We start from the raw sequence: 16,354 nt of genomic DNA, 5'->3' as shown, positions 1-16,354 counted from the left end.
CCATGGCAGGGCTGGGCACACAGGCACCGTGCACATAGCCCTCATTGCAGAGCACCCCAGAACGCCTGTCACGCAGAGCTGACACAGAGCACCTCAGAGCAGCACTTGAACTAACAAACAGCAGCTCCGACAGGTCTCTGACCCTGGGCATCACTCTGTGCAGCCTCCCTCTGCCTGGTCTTCCAGAGACTTCCACTGCAACTGGGGCACCAGACCTTTGTCTCCATCCATCACCCCTCCTCTCCCTGACTCCTGGGCTCCTCTCATTAGGATTAGGTCTTCTTGAAATTGTCTCCCACTCATGGGCCAGATAAAATGATTAGAAAACAAGCCAGGGACGCATCCCCTTGTCTATCCTGACTCTCAGGAGCCCACACCTGTTCCTTGGAACTGGCCGTTTCAGCGAGGTCCATTTTCTGCAGTGTGAGCCACTGAGGGGTGAGGATTGGCTGACCGGAGCAGCCTGTCCCTGCCGGCCAGCCCTCCCCAGGTGTGCCTGGTTTAAGGTCAATATAAACCCCGCTCCAGGGAGCAACAGCCCCTGCAGCTGTGCCTGACGCCATATTCTCTGCCCCGTCAGCAGTCTCGGGGCTGTGCTGGTGGGAGGGAGTGAGGGGGCATGGTTTTGTGGGTGGCCCGGTGTGAGAGGGGCTCTGCTGGACTTTCTGCAGGAGTTGCCAGACTGCCACCTGCTAAAGAAGAGGATGGGTCACCCATACCTTCCGCTGGAATTTCTCTGCGGGCAGAGGTGAGGGAGGAAAAAAGCAGTGGGGGCCAAGACAGGACGGATATCTCAGGCAGGGAAATGGAAAGTTTTCAGAAGAGCACCTGGGGCCAGGATCATCCTGGCAGGCCTGCAGGCACCAAGTCAGCCTGCGTGCTTTCGCTGGTGTGGATCCACGGCCCTTCCTCTATGCTTTCAAGTCCTTGTACATATTCAGGTGTTTTACCTGGGAAGTGTGGGAACAGTTCAGCAGCAGCTGGCTGGGGGCTCAGCTCACGTTTACTCACAGACGCCTATGTACGGTCCCCCAGCTTTGCAATGAGGACGCTCCTTGCGGGGGGACTGCTGGCTGCATGGGAGATAATTCTCCACATCTGACCAACGTCAGAATTGTTTACCACTGGAGAAAGTGCCCTCATAGGGTGTTCCTCTGTATAACTAGTGGGTTCTGTTTATTTTTTCTGTTTTTTTCAAGGTAGATTTTATTCCTCATTTATGTATTTATAGATATAAGCATGGAAATAATTCATTCATATAAATACATCTGTGTGAAGGGAAGAACATTTTTCTGCTTTATTTTTAAATTTTATTTGTTTTTAAAATTTTTGAAATTTAATATTATTTATTTTTTTATACAGCAGGTTATTATTAGTTATCTATTTTATACATATACATGTATACAGGTCAGTCCCAATCTCCCAACTCATCCCACCACCACCACCCCATGGCTTCCCCCCCTTTATTTCCATACGTTTGTTCTCTAACCCTGTGTCTCTAATTCTGCCCTGCAAACTGGTTCATCTGTACCATTTTTCGAGCTTCCACATATATGCATTAATACGCAATATTTGGTTTTCCCTTTCTGACTTACTTCTCTCTGTAGGACAGTCTCTAGATCCATTCATGTCTCTACAAATGACCCAGTTTCATTCCTTTTTATGGCTGAGCAATATTCCATTTTATATATGTACCACATCTTTATCCATTCGTCTGTCTGTGGGCATTTAGCTTGCTTCCATGACCTGGCTATTGTAAATAGTGCTGCAATGAACATTGTGGTGAATGTGTCTTTTTGATTTATGGTTTTCTCTGGGTATATGCCCAGAAGTGGGATTGCTGGATCATATGGTAATTGTATTTTTAGTTTTTTTAATGAACCTCCATACTCTTCTCCTTAGTGACTGTATCAATTGACATTCCCACCAATAGTGGAAGAGGGATCCATTTGTCCACACCCTCCGCAGCATTTGTAGTTGGTAGATTTTCTGATGATGCCCATTCTAACAGGTGTGAGGTGATACCTCATTGAAGTTTTGATTTGCCTTTCTCTAATAATTAGTGATGTTGAGCAGCTTTTCATGTGCATCTTGGCCATCTCTGGGTCTCCTTTGAAGAAATGTCTATTTAGATATTCTACCCATTTTTGAAGTGGTTTTTTTTAATATTAAGCTGCATGAGCTGTTTATATATATTGGAGATGAAACCTTTGTCCATTGATTCGTTTTCACATATTTTCTCCCATTCTGAGGGTGGCCTTTTTCCATTCCCGTTTTTTTAACAAAAATAAAGAAAGAAAGAAAAAGAAGCAGAACACAAATGTCCGTAAAATATGCCTCTTGAAACTGTCGTTTTGAAATATGGAGGTCTTTTGAATTTTTTGGTCAGTATACGACCCCAGGATTTGTTTTCAGGACAGGTCTCATTTACAGGCCTGCAATTCTTTTGAATATCAACTGACCATTAGCGCTGGGATTAAAGCTGCTGTTGTGTGAAACGGCCACAAGGTGGCAGCAGTTCTCCTTTACCAAATCTGGTGACTAGGGCAACAGAACCTCAATGGAAGTCGTGTTCTAGGTTGTAATTTAAAATGGAATGTGCCAGGAAAAAGACCCTTAAGTTTGTCTCACTATTTCTTGTTCGTTTTTTTTTTCATTTAATTTTTATTTTTTATCACAGCAAGTTTGATTGCAATGTTTGGCTTGTTGTAGGTGTGCAAGATGTGGTTCTTTTACACATATACATATGTCTGTTCTTCCTGGGATCCTTTTCCCATGTATGTTATCATAGAATGTTGAGTAGCCTTCTCTTGGTGTTCCGTAGGTGTTTGGTGATTATATATTTCACCTGTGTTTGTATATGTCTGCTAACCCCAATATCCTAATGTATCCAATCCTCACACCTTTCCATTGGTGAACCATAAGTTTGTTTAATGAATCTGTGATTGCCCTTCTCTGTGGAAATATCTTCACTAGTATCAATTCTTAGGTAACACCTATAAGTGATATCATATGATATGTATCTTTCTGACTTACTACAAGTCACGTGATTACCTCTAGACTCATCTACGGTGCTGCAAATGGCATTGTGTCCTTTTTTTCCTTGGCTAATATTCTGTCTGTACATGTACCAGTTCTTCTTTGTCCACTCATCTGTTGCTGGACTTTTTGGTTGCTTCCATGTCATGGCTATGGTAATGCTGCAGCAATGCACATTTGCCTGCCTGTGTCTTTCCAATTCTGTTTTCTTAGCTTATAGGCCCAGGAGTTCGCCTCCTGGATCATATGGTAGCAAAATGTTTACCTTGTAGAGGCACCGCCATTCTGTTCTCATTAGTGGCTCTTACCAGGCTACGTCCCACTTAAAGTTGAGGTTATGCTCTTCTCCACAACACCTTCAGCGTTTATTGTTTGTAGTATTTTTGCTGAAGTTTATTCTGACTAGTGTGAGCTGATAACACTTTGTGGTTGGATTTGCATGCGTCTCATAATACCCTGAAATTGAGTTTTCTGGCATGTCCTTTTTTTCTTCCAACTGTGAGTACAGCTTACCTCTTCAAATTGTTTTCTGGAAGTATGTGTGACATTTAGAAATATTTTGGCCATTACTTCCCTCAAGACATTATGAGGGCAGGTTTCATTCACAGCCCTCCAGTACTGGTGCATATGAAGTGACACTTAGCACAGGTTTTATAGCTGCTCTTGCAGGTAACTGCCAGAGGGTGGCAGCATTTCTGCTTTTCCCAGTCTCTTAACTAGGGAAACAGACCATCCTGGCAGTGGTGTTCCTCGGTTATATATTAGAGTTGAATGTGCCCCAGAAAGCTGATGTCTCCTTACTTATGTTTGTTTTAGAAATGGAATTTATATATTTTTTTTATTGGAGTCATATTCCATTGTGTTCATGGACCACTTCTTCTTTGAGCATTCCTCTGTTGATGGACATTTTCGTAGCTTCCATGTGTTGGCTTTGGTAAATATTGCTGGAGTGCAGGATTGCCAGCATGTGTCTTTTTTTTGTGGTACATGGGCCTCTCACTGCCGTGGACCCTCCCATTGCAGAGCACAGCCTCCGGACGCGCAGGCCCGGCAGCCATAGCTCACGGAAACAGCCGCTCCGCAGCATGTCGGATCTTCCCGATTCGGGTCATGAACCCATGTCCCCTGCACTGGCAGGCGGACTCTCATCCACTGCGCCACCAGTGAATCCCAGCCTGTCTTTTTGATTCTCATCCCCTCAGGCGATAGGCCCAGCAGTGGGTATACTTGCTTGAATGGTAGGTCAGTATTTATCTTTACAAGGCATGGCATTTTTGTTTTCATAACTGGCTCTTACCATGTCCCACGTTGAAGCAAGGGTAGGCATTTCTCCAAAACCCCTTCAGCATTTATGGTTTGCAGAATTTTTGCTGATGGCCATTCTGACTGCTGTGAGCTGATAGGTTTTTGTAATTTGGATTTGCATATCTTTAATTATTCCTAATGTTTAGCATTTTTCCATGCCTTTTTAAATTTCTGGCAGAGAAAAACAGAAAAATAACGGAGAGTACAATTAAACTCTTGAAATTGTCTTCTTGGATGGTTGCCCTCTTTTGAATTTTTGGGTCAATTTTCGACCCCATGTTTGTTTTTGAGGGCACGTGTTATTCACAGGCCTGCAGTGAGTGTGACTTTAGTGACCATTAGCAGTGGGTTTAAAGCTGCTGTTGTGGGAAATGGCCACAAGGTGGCAGCGTTTCTCCATTCCCAAGTCTGGTTCCTAGGGCAGCAGAGCCTTTCTGGGACCAATGGAATACAGAAGAAGGCATCATTGAAGTCTAACACAGAATACCATGTCCTGGTGGATGGTAGAATGACCAGTAGGGTCTAGGAATTAGGAACTACTGGATGTATATCCTCGGTGGCTTCACTGACTGTCCTAACATCCTTTACCAGGTCCCCAGCAGCCCACGGGGCTCTCGTGGTCAGGCCCCTCCCAGGATATGGGGCTCACCTGGGCAGGGCCCCAGCAGCCAATGGGGTTCTCATGTTCAGGCCACTCCCAGGGTATGGAGCTCACCTGTGAAACTACCCAGCAGCCCATGAGGCTCTCGTGCTTAGGCACCTCCCACGATACAGAGCTCCCCTGGGCAGGTACCATGGCAGGGCTGGGCACACAGGCACCGTGCACATAGCCCTCATTGCAGAGCACCCCAGAACGCCTGTCACGCAGAGCTGACACAGAGCACCTCAGAGCAGCACTTGAACTAACAAACAGCAGCTCCGACAGGTCTCTGACCCTGGGCATCACTCTGTGCAGCCTCCCTCTGCCTGGTCTTCCAGAGACTTCCACTGCAATTGGGGCACCAGACCTTTGTCTCCATCCATCACCCCTCCTCTCCCTGACTCCTGGGCTCCTCTCATTAGGATTAGGTCTTCTTGAAATTGTCTCCCAATCATGGGCCAGATAAAATGATTAGAAAACAAGCCAGGGACGCAGCCCCTTGTCTATCCTGACACTCAGGAGCCCACACCTGTTCCTTGGAACTGGCCGTTTCAGCGAGGTCCATTTTCTGCAGTGTGAGCCACTGAGGGGTGAGGATTGGCTAACCGGAGCAGCCTGTCCCTGCCGGCCAGCCCTCCCCAGGTGTGCCTGGGTTGAGGTCAATATAAACCCCGCTCCAGGGAGCAACAGCCCCTGCAGCTGTGCCTGACGCCATATTCTCTGCCCCGTCAGCAGTCTCGGGGCTGTGCTGGTGGGAGGGAGTGAGGGGGCATGGTTTTGTGGGTGGCCCGGTGTGAGAGGGGCTCTGCTGGACTTTCTGCAGGAGTTGCCAGACTGCCACCTGCTAAAGAAGAGCATGGGTCACCCATACCTTCCGCTGGAATTTCTCTGCGGGCAGAGGTGAGGGAGGAAAAAAGCAGTGGGGGCCAAGACAGGACGGATATCTCAGGCAGGGAAATGGAAAGTTTTCAGAAGAGCACCTGGGGCCAGGATCATCCTGGCAGGCCTGCAGGCACCAAGTCAGCCTGCGTGCTTTCGCTGGTGTGGATCCACGGCCCTTCCTCTATGCTTTCAAGTCCTTGTACATATTCAGGTGTTTTACCTGGGAAGTGTGGGAACAGTTCAGCAGCAGCTGGCTGGGGGCTCAGCTCACGTTTACTCACAAAGGCCTATGTACGGTCCCCCAGCTTTGCAATGAGGACGCTCCTTGCGGGGGGACTGCTGGCTGCATGGGAGATAATTCTCCGCCTCTGACCAACGTCAGAATTGTTTACCACTGGAGAAAGTGCCCTCATAGGGTGTTCCTCTGTATAACTAGTGGGTTCTGTTTATTTTTTCTGTTTTTTTCAAGGTAGATTTTATTCCTCATTTATGTATTTATAGATATAAGCATGGAAATAATTCATTCATATAAATACATCTGTGTGAAGGGAAGAACATTTTTCTGCTTTATTTTTAAATTTTATTTGTTTTTAAAATTTTTGAAATTTAATATTATTTATTTTTTTATACAGCAGGTTATTATTAGTTATCTATTTTATACATATACATGTATACAGGTCAGTCCCAATCTCCCAACTCATCCCACCACCACCACCCCATGGCTTCCCCCCCTTGATTTCCATACGTTTGTTCTCTAACCCTGTGTCTCTAATTCTGCCCTGCAAACTGGTTCATCTGTACCATTTTTCTAGCTTCCACATATATGCATTAATACGCAATATTTGGTTTTCTCTTTCTGACTTACTTCTCTCTGTAGGACAGTCTCTAGATCCATTCACGTCTCTACAAATGACCCAGTTTCATTCCTTTCTATGACTGAGCAATATTCCATTTTATATATGTACCACGTCTTTATCCATTCGTCTGTCTGTGGGCATTTAGCTTGCTTCCATGACCTGGCTATTGTAAATAGTGCTGCAATGAACATTGTGGTGAATGTGTCTTTTTGATTTATGGTTTTCTCTGGGTATATGCCCAGAAGTGGGATTGCTGGATCATATGGTAACTGTATTTTTAGTTTTTTTAATGAACCTCCATACTCTTCTCCTTAGTGACTGTATCAATTGACATTCCCACCAATAGTGGAAGAGGGATCCATTTGTCCACACCCTCCACAGCATTTGTAGTTGGTAGATTTTCTGATGATGCCCATTCTAACAGGTGTGAGGTGATACCTCATTGAAGTTTTGATTTGCCTTTCTCTAATAATTAGTGATGTTGAGCAGCTTTTCATGTGCATCTTGGCCATCTCTGGGTCTCCTTTGAAGAAATGTCTATTTAGATATTCTACCCATTTTTGAAGTGGTTTTTTTTAATATTAAGCTGCATGAGCTGTTTATATATATTGGAGATGAAACCTTTGTCCATTGATTCGTTTTCACATATTTTCTCCCATTCTGAGGGTGGCCTTTTTCCATTCCCGTTTTTTTAACAAAAATAAAGAAAGAAAGAAAAAGAAGCAGAACACAAATGTCCGTAAAATATGCCTCTTGAAACTGTCGTTTTGAAATATGGAGGTCTTTTGAATTTTTTGGTCAGTATACGACCCCAGGATTTGTTTTCAGGACAGGTCTCATTTACAGGCCTGCAATTCTTTTGAATATCAACTGACCATTAGCGCTGGGATTAAAGCTGCTGTTGTGTGAAACGGCCACAAGGTGGCAGCAGTTCTCCTTTACCAAATCTGGTGACTAGGGCAACAGAACCTCAATGGAAGGCCTGTTCTAGGTTGTAATTTAGAATGGAATGTGCCAGGAAAAAGACTCTTAAGTTTGTCTCACTATTTCTTGTTCGTTTTTTTTCATTTAATTTTTATTTTTTATCACAGCAAGTTTGATTGCAATGTTTGGCTTGTTGTAGGTGTGCAAGATGTGGTTCTTTTACACATATACATATGTTTGTTCTTCCTGGGATCCTTTTCCCATGTATGTTATCATAGAATGTTGAGTAGCCTTCTCTTGGTGTTCCGTAGGTGTTTGGTGATTATATATTTCACCTGTGTTTGTATATGTCTGCTAACCCCAATATCCTAATGTATCCAATCCTCACACCTTTCCATTGGTGAACCATAAGTTTGTTTAATGAATCTGTGATTGCCCTTCTCTGTGGAAATATCTTCACTAGTATCAATTCTTAGGTAACACCTATAAGTGATATCATACGATATGTGTCTTTCTGACTTACTACAAGTCACGTGATTACCTCTAGACTCATGTACGGTGCTGCAAATGGCATTGTGTCCTTTTTTTCCTTGGCTAATATTCTGTCTGTACATGTACCAGTTCTTCTTTGTCCACTCATCTGTTGCTGGACTTTTTGGTTGCTTCCATGTCATGGCTATGGTAATGCTGCAGCAATGCACATTTGCCTGCCTGTGTCTTTCCAATTCTGTTTTCTTAGCTTATAGGCCCAGGAGTTCGCCTGCTGGATCATATGGTAGCAAAATGTTTACCTTGTAGAGGCACCGCCATTCTGTTCTCATTAGTGGCTCTTACCAGGCTACGTCCCACTTAAAGTTGAGGTTATGCTCTTCTCCACAACACCTTCAGCGTTTATTGTTTGTAGTATTTTTGCTGAAGTTTATTCTGACTAGTGTGAGCTGATAACACTTTGTGGTTGGATTTGCATGCGTCTCATAATACCTTGAAATTGAGTTTTCTGGCATGTCCTTTTTTTCTTCCAACTGTGAGTACAGCTTACCTTTTCAAATTGTTTTCGGGAAGTATGTGTGACATTTAGAAATATTATGGCCATTACCTCCCTCAAGACATTATGAGGGCAGGTTTCATTCACAGCCCTCCAGTACTGGTGCATATGAAGTGACACTTAGCACAGGTTTTATAGCTGCTCTTGCAGGTAACTGCCAGAGAGTGGCAGCATTTCTGCTTTTCCCAGTCTGTTAACTAGGGAAACAGACCATCCTGGCAGTGGTGTTCCTCGGTTATATATTAGAGTTGAATGTGCCCCAGAAAGCTGATGTCTCCTTACTTATGTTTGTTTTAGAAATTGAATATATATATTTTTTTATTGGAGTCATATTCCATTGTGTTCATGGACCACTTCTTCTTTGAGCATTCCTCTGTTGATGGACATTTTCGTAGCTTCCATGTGTTGGCTTTGGTACATATTGCTGGAGTGCAGGATTGCCAGCATGTGTCTTTTGTTTGTGGTACATGGGCCTCTCACTGCCGTGGACCCTCCCATTGCAGAGCACAGCCTCCGGATGTGCATGCCCGGCAACCATAGCTCACGGAAACAGCCGCTCCGCAGCATGTCGGATCTTCCCGATTCGGGGCATGAACCCATGTCCCCTGCACTGGCAGGCGGACTCTCATCCACTGCGCCACCAGTGAATCCCAGCCTGTCTTTTTGAGTCTCATCCCCTCAGGCGATAGGCCCAGGAGTGGGTATGCTTGCTTGAATGGTAGCTCAGTATTTATCTTTACAAGGCATGGCATTTTTGTTTTCATAACTGGCTCTTACCATGTCCCACGTTGAAGCAAGGGTAGGCATTTCTCCAAAACCCCTTCAGCATTTATGGTTTGCAGAATTTTTGCTGATGGCCATTCTGACTGCTGTGAGCTGATAGGTTTTTGTAATTTGGATTTGCATATCTTTAATTATTCCTAATGTTTAGCATTTTTCCATGCCTTTTTAAATTTCTGGCAGAGAAAAACAGAAAAATAACGGAGAGTACAATTAAACTCTTGAAATTGTCTTCTTGGATGGTTGCCCTCTTTTGAATTTTTGGGTCAATTTTCGACCCCATGTTTGTTTTTGAGGGCAGGTGTTATTCACAGGCCTGCAGTGAGTGTGACTATTTAGTGACCATTAGCAGTGGGTTTAAAGCTGCTGTTGTGGGAAATGGCCACAAGGCGGCAGCGTTTCTCCATTCCCAAGTCTGGTTCCTAGGGCAGCAGAGCCTTTCTGGGACCAATGGAATACAGAAGAAGGCATCATTGAAGTCTAACACAGAATACCATGTCCTGGTGGATGGTAGAATGACCAGTAGGGTCTAGGAATTAGGAACTACTGGATGTATATCCTCGGTGGCTTCACTGACTGTCCTAACATCCTTTACCAGGTCCCCAGCAGCCCACGGGGCTCTCGTGGTCAGGCCCCTCCCAGGATATGGGGCTCACCTGAGCAGGGCCCCAGCAGCCAATGGGGTTCTCATGTTCAGGCCACTCCCAGGGTATGGAGCTCACCTGTGAAACTACCCAGCAGCCCATGAGGCTCTCGTGCTTAGGCACCTCCCACGATACAGAGCTCCCCTGGGCAGGTACCATGGCAGGGCTGGGCACACAGGCACTGTGGACATAGCCCTCATTGCAGAGCACCCCAGAACGCCTGTCACGCAGAGCTGACACAGAGCACCTCAGAGCAGCACTTGAACTAACAAACAGCAGCTCCGACAGGTCTCTGACCCTGGGCATCACTCTGTGCAGCCTCCCTCTGCCTGGTCTTCCAGAGACTTCCACTGCAGCCGGGGCACCAGGCCTTTGTCTCCAACCATCACCCCTCCTCTCCCTGACTCCTGGGCTCCTCTCATTAGGATTAGGTCTTCTTGAAATTGTCTCCCACTCATGGGCCAGATAAAATGATTAGAAAACAAGCCAGGGACGCAGCCCCTTGTCTATCCTGACTCTCAGGAGCCCACACCTGTTGCTTGGAACTGGCCGTTTCAGCGAGGTCCATTTTCTGCAGTGTGAGCCACTGAGGGGTGAGGATTGGCTGACCGGAGCAGCCTGTCCCTGCCGGCCAGCCCTCCCCAGGTGTGCCTGGGTTGAGGTCAATATAAACCCCGCTCCAGGGAGCAACAGCCCCTGCAGCTGTGCCTGACGCCATATTCTCTGCCCCGTCAGCAGTCTCGGGGCTGTGCTGGTGGGAGGGAGTGAGGGGGCATGGTTTTGTGGGTGGCCCGGTGTGAGAGGGGCTCTGCTGGACTTTCTGCAGGAGTTGACAGACTGCCACCTGCTAAAGAAGAGGATGGGTCACCCATACCTTCCGCTGGAATTTCTCTGCGGGCAGAGGTGAGGGAGGAAAAAAGCAGTGGGGGCCAAGACAGGACGGATATCTCAGGCAGGGAAATGGAAAGTTTTCAGAAGAGCACCTGGGGCCAGGATCATCCTGGCAGGCCTGCAGGCACCAAGTCAGCCTGCGTGCTTTCGTTGGTGTGGATCCACGGCCCTTCCTCTATGCTCTCAAGTCCTTGTACATATTCAGGTGTTTTACCTGGGAAGTGTGGGAACAGTTCAGCAGCAGCTGGCTGGGGGCTCAGCTCACGTTTACTCACAGACGCCTATGTACGGTCCCCCAGCTTTGCAATGAGGATGCTCCTTGCGGGGGGAATGCTGGCTGCATGGGAGATAATTCTCCGCCTCTGACCAACTTCAGAATTCTTTACCACTGGAGCAAGTGCCCTGATAGGGTGTTCCTCTGTATAACTAGTGGGTTCTGTTTATTTTTCTGTTTTTTTAAGGTAGATTTTATTCCTCATTTATGTATTTATAGATATAAGCATGGAAATAATTCATTCATATAAATACATCTGTGTGAAGGGAAGAACATTTTTCTGTTTTATTTTTAAATTTTATTTGTTTTTAAAATTTTTGAAATTTAATATTATTTATTTTTTTATACAGCAGGTTATTATTAGTTATCTATTTTATACATATACATGTATACAGGTAAGTCCCAATCTCCCAACTCATCCCACCACCACCACCCCATGGCTTCCCCCCCTTGATTTCCATACGTTTGTTCTCTAACCCTGTGTCTCTAATTCTGCCCTGCAAACTGGTTCATCTGTACCATTTTTCTAGCTTCCACATATATGCATTAATACGCAATATTTGGTTTTCTCTTTCTGACTTACTTCTCTCTGTTGGACAGTCTCTAGAACCATTCACGTCTCTACAAATGACCAGGTTTCATTCCTTTCTATGGCTGAGCAATATTCCATTTTATATATGTACCACATCTTTATCCATTCGTCTGTCTGTGGGCATTTAGCTTGCTTCCATGACCTGGCTATTGTAAATAGTGCTGCAATGAACATTGTGGTGAATGTGTCTTTTTGATTTATGGTTTTCTCTGGGTATATGCCCAGAAGTGGGATTGCTGGATCATATGGTAACTGTATTTTTAGTTTTTTTAATGAACCTCCATACTCTTCTCCTTAGTGACTGTATCAATTGACATTCCCACCAATAGTGGAAGAGGGATCCATTTGTCCACACCCTCCACAGCATTTGTAGTTTGTAGATTTTCTGATGATGCCCATTCTAACAGGTGTGAGGTGATACCTCATTGAAGTTTTGATTTGCCTTTCTCTAATAATTAGTGATGTTGAGCAGCTTTTCATGTGCATCTTGGCCATCTCTGGGTCTCCTTTGAAGAAATGTCTATTTAGATATTCTACCCATTTTTGAAGTGGTTTTTTTTTAATATTAAGCTGCATGAGCTGTTTATATATATTGGAGATTAAACCTTTGTCCATTGATTCGTTTTCACATATTTTCTCCCATTCTGAGGGTTGCCTTTTTCCATTCCCGTTTTTTTAACAAAAATAAAGAAAGAAAGAAAAAGAAGCAGAACACAAATGTCCGTAAAATATGCCTCTTGAAACTGTCGTTTTGAAATATGGAGGTCTTTTGAATTTTTTGGTCAGTATACGACCCCAGGATTTGTTTTCAGGACAGGTCTCATTTACAGGCCTGCAATTCTTTTGAATATCAACTGACCATTAGCGCTGGGATTAAAGCTGCTGTTGTGTGAAACGGCCACAAGGTGGCAGCAGTTCTCCTTTACCAAATCTGGTGACTAGGGCAACAGAACCTCAATGGAAGGCCTGTTCTAGGTTGTAATTTAGAATGGAATGTGCCAGGAAAAAGACCCTTAAGTTTGTCTCACTATTTCTTGTTCGTTTTTTTTTCATTTAATTTTTATTTTTTATCACAGCAAGTTTGATTGCAATGTTTGGCTTGTTGTAGGTGTGCAAGATGTGGTTCTTTTACACATATACATATGTCTGTTCTTCCTGGGATCCTTTTCCCATGTATGTTATGACAGAATGTTGAGTAGTCTTCTCTTGGTGTTCCGTAGGTGTTTGGTGATTATATATTTCACCTGTGTTTGTATATGTCTGCTAACCCCAATATCCTAATGTATCCAATCCTCACACCTTTCCATTGGTGAACCATAAGTTTGTTTAATGAATCTGTGATTGCCCTTCTCTGTGGAAATATCTTCACTAGTATCAATTCTTAGGTAACACCTATAAGTGATATCATACGATATGTGTCTTTCTGACTTACTACAAGTCACGTGATTACCTCTAGACTCATGTACGGTGCTGCAAATGGCATTGTGTCCTTTTTTTCCTTGGCTAATATTCTGTCTGTACATGTACCAGTTCTTCTTTGTCCACTCATCTGTTGCTGGACTTTTTGGTTGCTTCCATGTCATGGCTATGGTAATGCTGCAGCAATGCACATTTGCCTGCCTGTGTCTTTCCAATTCTGTTTTCTTAGATTATAGGCCCAGGAGTTCGCCTCCTGGATCATATGGTAGCAAAATGTTTACCTTGTAGAGGCACCGCCATTCTGTTCTCATTAGTGGCTCTTACCAGGCTACGTCCCACTTAAAGTTGAGGTTATGCTCTTCTCCACAACACCTTCAGCGTTTATTGTTTGTAGTATTTTTGCTGAAGTTTATTCTGACTAGTGTGAGCTGATACCACTTTGTGGTTGGATTTGCATGCGTCTCATAATACCTTGAAATTGAGTTTTCTGGCATGTCCTTTTTTTCTTCCAACTGTGAGTACAGCTTACCTTTTCAAATTGTTTTCGGGAAGTATGTGTGACATTTAGAAATATTTTGGCCATTACCTCCCTCAAGACATTATGAGGGCAGGTTTCATTCACAGCCCTCCAGTACTGGTGCATATGAAGTGACACTTAGCACAGGTTTTATAGCTGCTCTTGCAGGTAACTGCCAGAGAGTGGCAGCATTTCTGCTTTTCCCAGTCTGTTAACTAGGGAAACAGACCATCCTGGCAGTGGTGTTCCTCGGTTATATATTAGAGTTGAATGTGCCCCAGAAAGCTGATGTCTCCTTACTTATGTTTGTTTTAGAAATTGAATTTATATATTTTTTTATTGGAGTCATATTCCATTGTGTTCATGGACCACTTCTTTGAGCATTCCTCTGTTGATGGACATTTTCGTAGCTTCCATGTGTTGGCTTTGGTACATATTGCTGGAGTGCAGGATTGCCAGCATGTGTCTTTTGTTTGTGGTACATGGGCCTCTCACTGCCGTGGACCCTCCCATTGCAGAGCACAGCCTCCGGATGTGCAGGCCCGGCAACCATAGCTCACGGAAACAGCCGCTCCGCAGCATGTGAGATCTTCCCGATTCGGGGCATGAACCCATGTCCCCTGCACTGGCAGGCGGACTCTCATCCACTGCGCCACCAGTGAATCCCAGCCTGTCTTTTTGATTCTCATCCCCTCAGGCGATAGGCCCAGCAGTGGGTATGCTTGCTTGAATGGTAGCTCAGTATTTATCTTTACAAGGCATGGCATTTTTGTTTTCATAACTGGCTCTTACCATGTCCCACGTTGAAGCAAGGGTAGGCATTTCTCCAAAACCCCTTCAGCATTTATGGTTTGCAGAATTTTTGCTGATGGCCATTCTGACTGCTGTGAGCTGATAGGTTTTTGTAATTTGGATTTGCATATCTTTAATTATTCCTAATGTTTAGCATTTTTCCATGCCTTTTTAAATTTCTGGCAGAGAAAAACAGAAAAATAACGGAGAGTACAATTAAACTCTTGAAATTGTCTTCTTGGATGGTTGCCCTCTTGAATTTTTGGGTCAATTTTCGACCCCATGTTTGTTTTTGAGGGCACGTGTTATTCACAGGCCTGCAGTGAGTGTGACTTTAGTGACCATTAGCAGTGGGTTTAAAGCTGCTGTTGTGGGAAATGGCCACAAGGCGGCAGCGTTTCTCCATTCCCAAGTCTGGTTCCTAGGGCAGCAGAGCCTTTCTGGGACCAATGGAATACAGAAGAAGGCATCATTGAAGTCTAACACAGAATACCATGTCCTGGTGGATGGTAGAATGACCAGTAGGGTCTAGGAATTAGGAACTACTGGATGTATATCCTCGGTGGCTTCACTGACTGTCCTAACATCCTTTACCAGGTCCCCAGCAGCCCACGGGGCTCTCGTGGTCAGGCCCCTCCCAGGATATGGGGCTCACCTGGGCAGGGCCCCAGCAGCCAATGGGGTTCTCATGTTCAGGCCACTCCCAGGGTATGGAGCTCACCTGTGAAACTACCCAGCAGCCCATGAGGCTCTCGTGCTTAGGCACCTCCCACGATACAGAGCTCCCCTGGGCAGGTACCATGGCAGGGCTGGGCACACAGGAACCGTGCACATAGCCCTCATTGCAGAGGACCCCAGAATGCCTGTCACGCAGAGCTGACACAGAGCACCTCAGAGCAGCACTTGAACTAACAAACAGCAGCTCCGACAGGTCTCTGACCCTGGGCATCACTCTGTGCAGCCTCCCTCTGCCTGGTCTTCCAGAGACTTCCACTGCAACTGGGGCACCAGACCTTTGTCTCCATCCATCACCCCTCCTCTCCCTGACTCCTGGGCTCCTCTCATTAGGATTAGGTCTTCTTGAAATTGTCTCCCACTCATGGGCCAGATAAAATGATTAGAAAACAAGCCAGGGACGCATCCCCTTGTCTATCCTGACTCTCAGGAGCCCACACCTGTTCCTTGGAACTGGCCGTTTCAGCGAGGTCCATTTTCTGCAGTGTGAGCCACTGAGGGGTGAGGATTGGCTGACCGGAGCAGCCTGTCCCTGCCGGCCAGCCCTCCCCAGGTGTGCCTGGGTTGAGGTCAATATAAACCCCGCTCCAGGGAGCAACAGCCCCTGCAGCTGTGCCTGACGCCATATTCTCTGCCCCGTCAGCAGTCTCGGGGCTGTGCTGGTGGGAGGGAGTGAGGGGGCATGGTTTTGTGGGTGGCCCGGTGTGAGAGGGGCTCTGCTGGACTTTCTGCAGGAGTTGACAGACTGCCACCTGCTAAAGAAGAGGATGGGTCACCCATACCTTCCGCTGGAATTTCTCTGCGGGCAGAGGTGAGGGAGGAAAAAAGCAGTGGGGGCCAAGACAGGACGGATATCTCAGGCAGGGAAATGGAGAGTTTTCAGAAGAGCACCTGGGGTCAGGATCATCCTGGCAGGGCTGCAGGCACCAAGTCAGCCTGCGTGCTTTCGCTGGTGTGGATCCACGGCCCTTCCTCTATGCTTTCAAGTCCTTGTACATATTCAGGTGTTTTACCTGGG

The sequence above is a fragment of the Mesoplodon densirostris genome, chromosome 4 (genome assembly GCF_025265405.1).
Source record: "Mesoplodon densirostris isolate mMesDen1 chromosome 4, mMesDen1 primary haplotype, whole genome shotgun sequence".
NCBI lineage: Eukaryota > Metazoa > Chordata > Mammalia > Artiodactyla > Ziphiidae > Mesoplodon > Mesoplodon densirostris.
Note: the sequence above shows the minus strand (reverse complement) of the source record.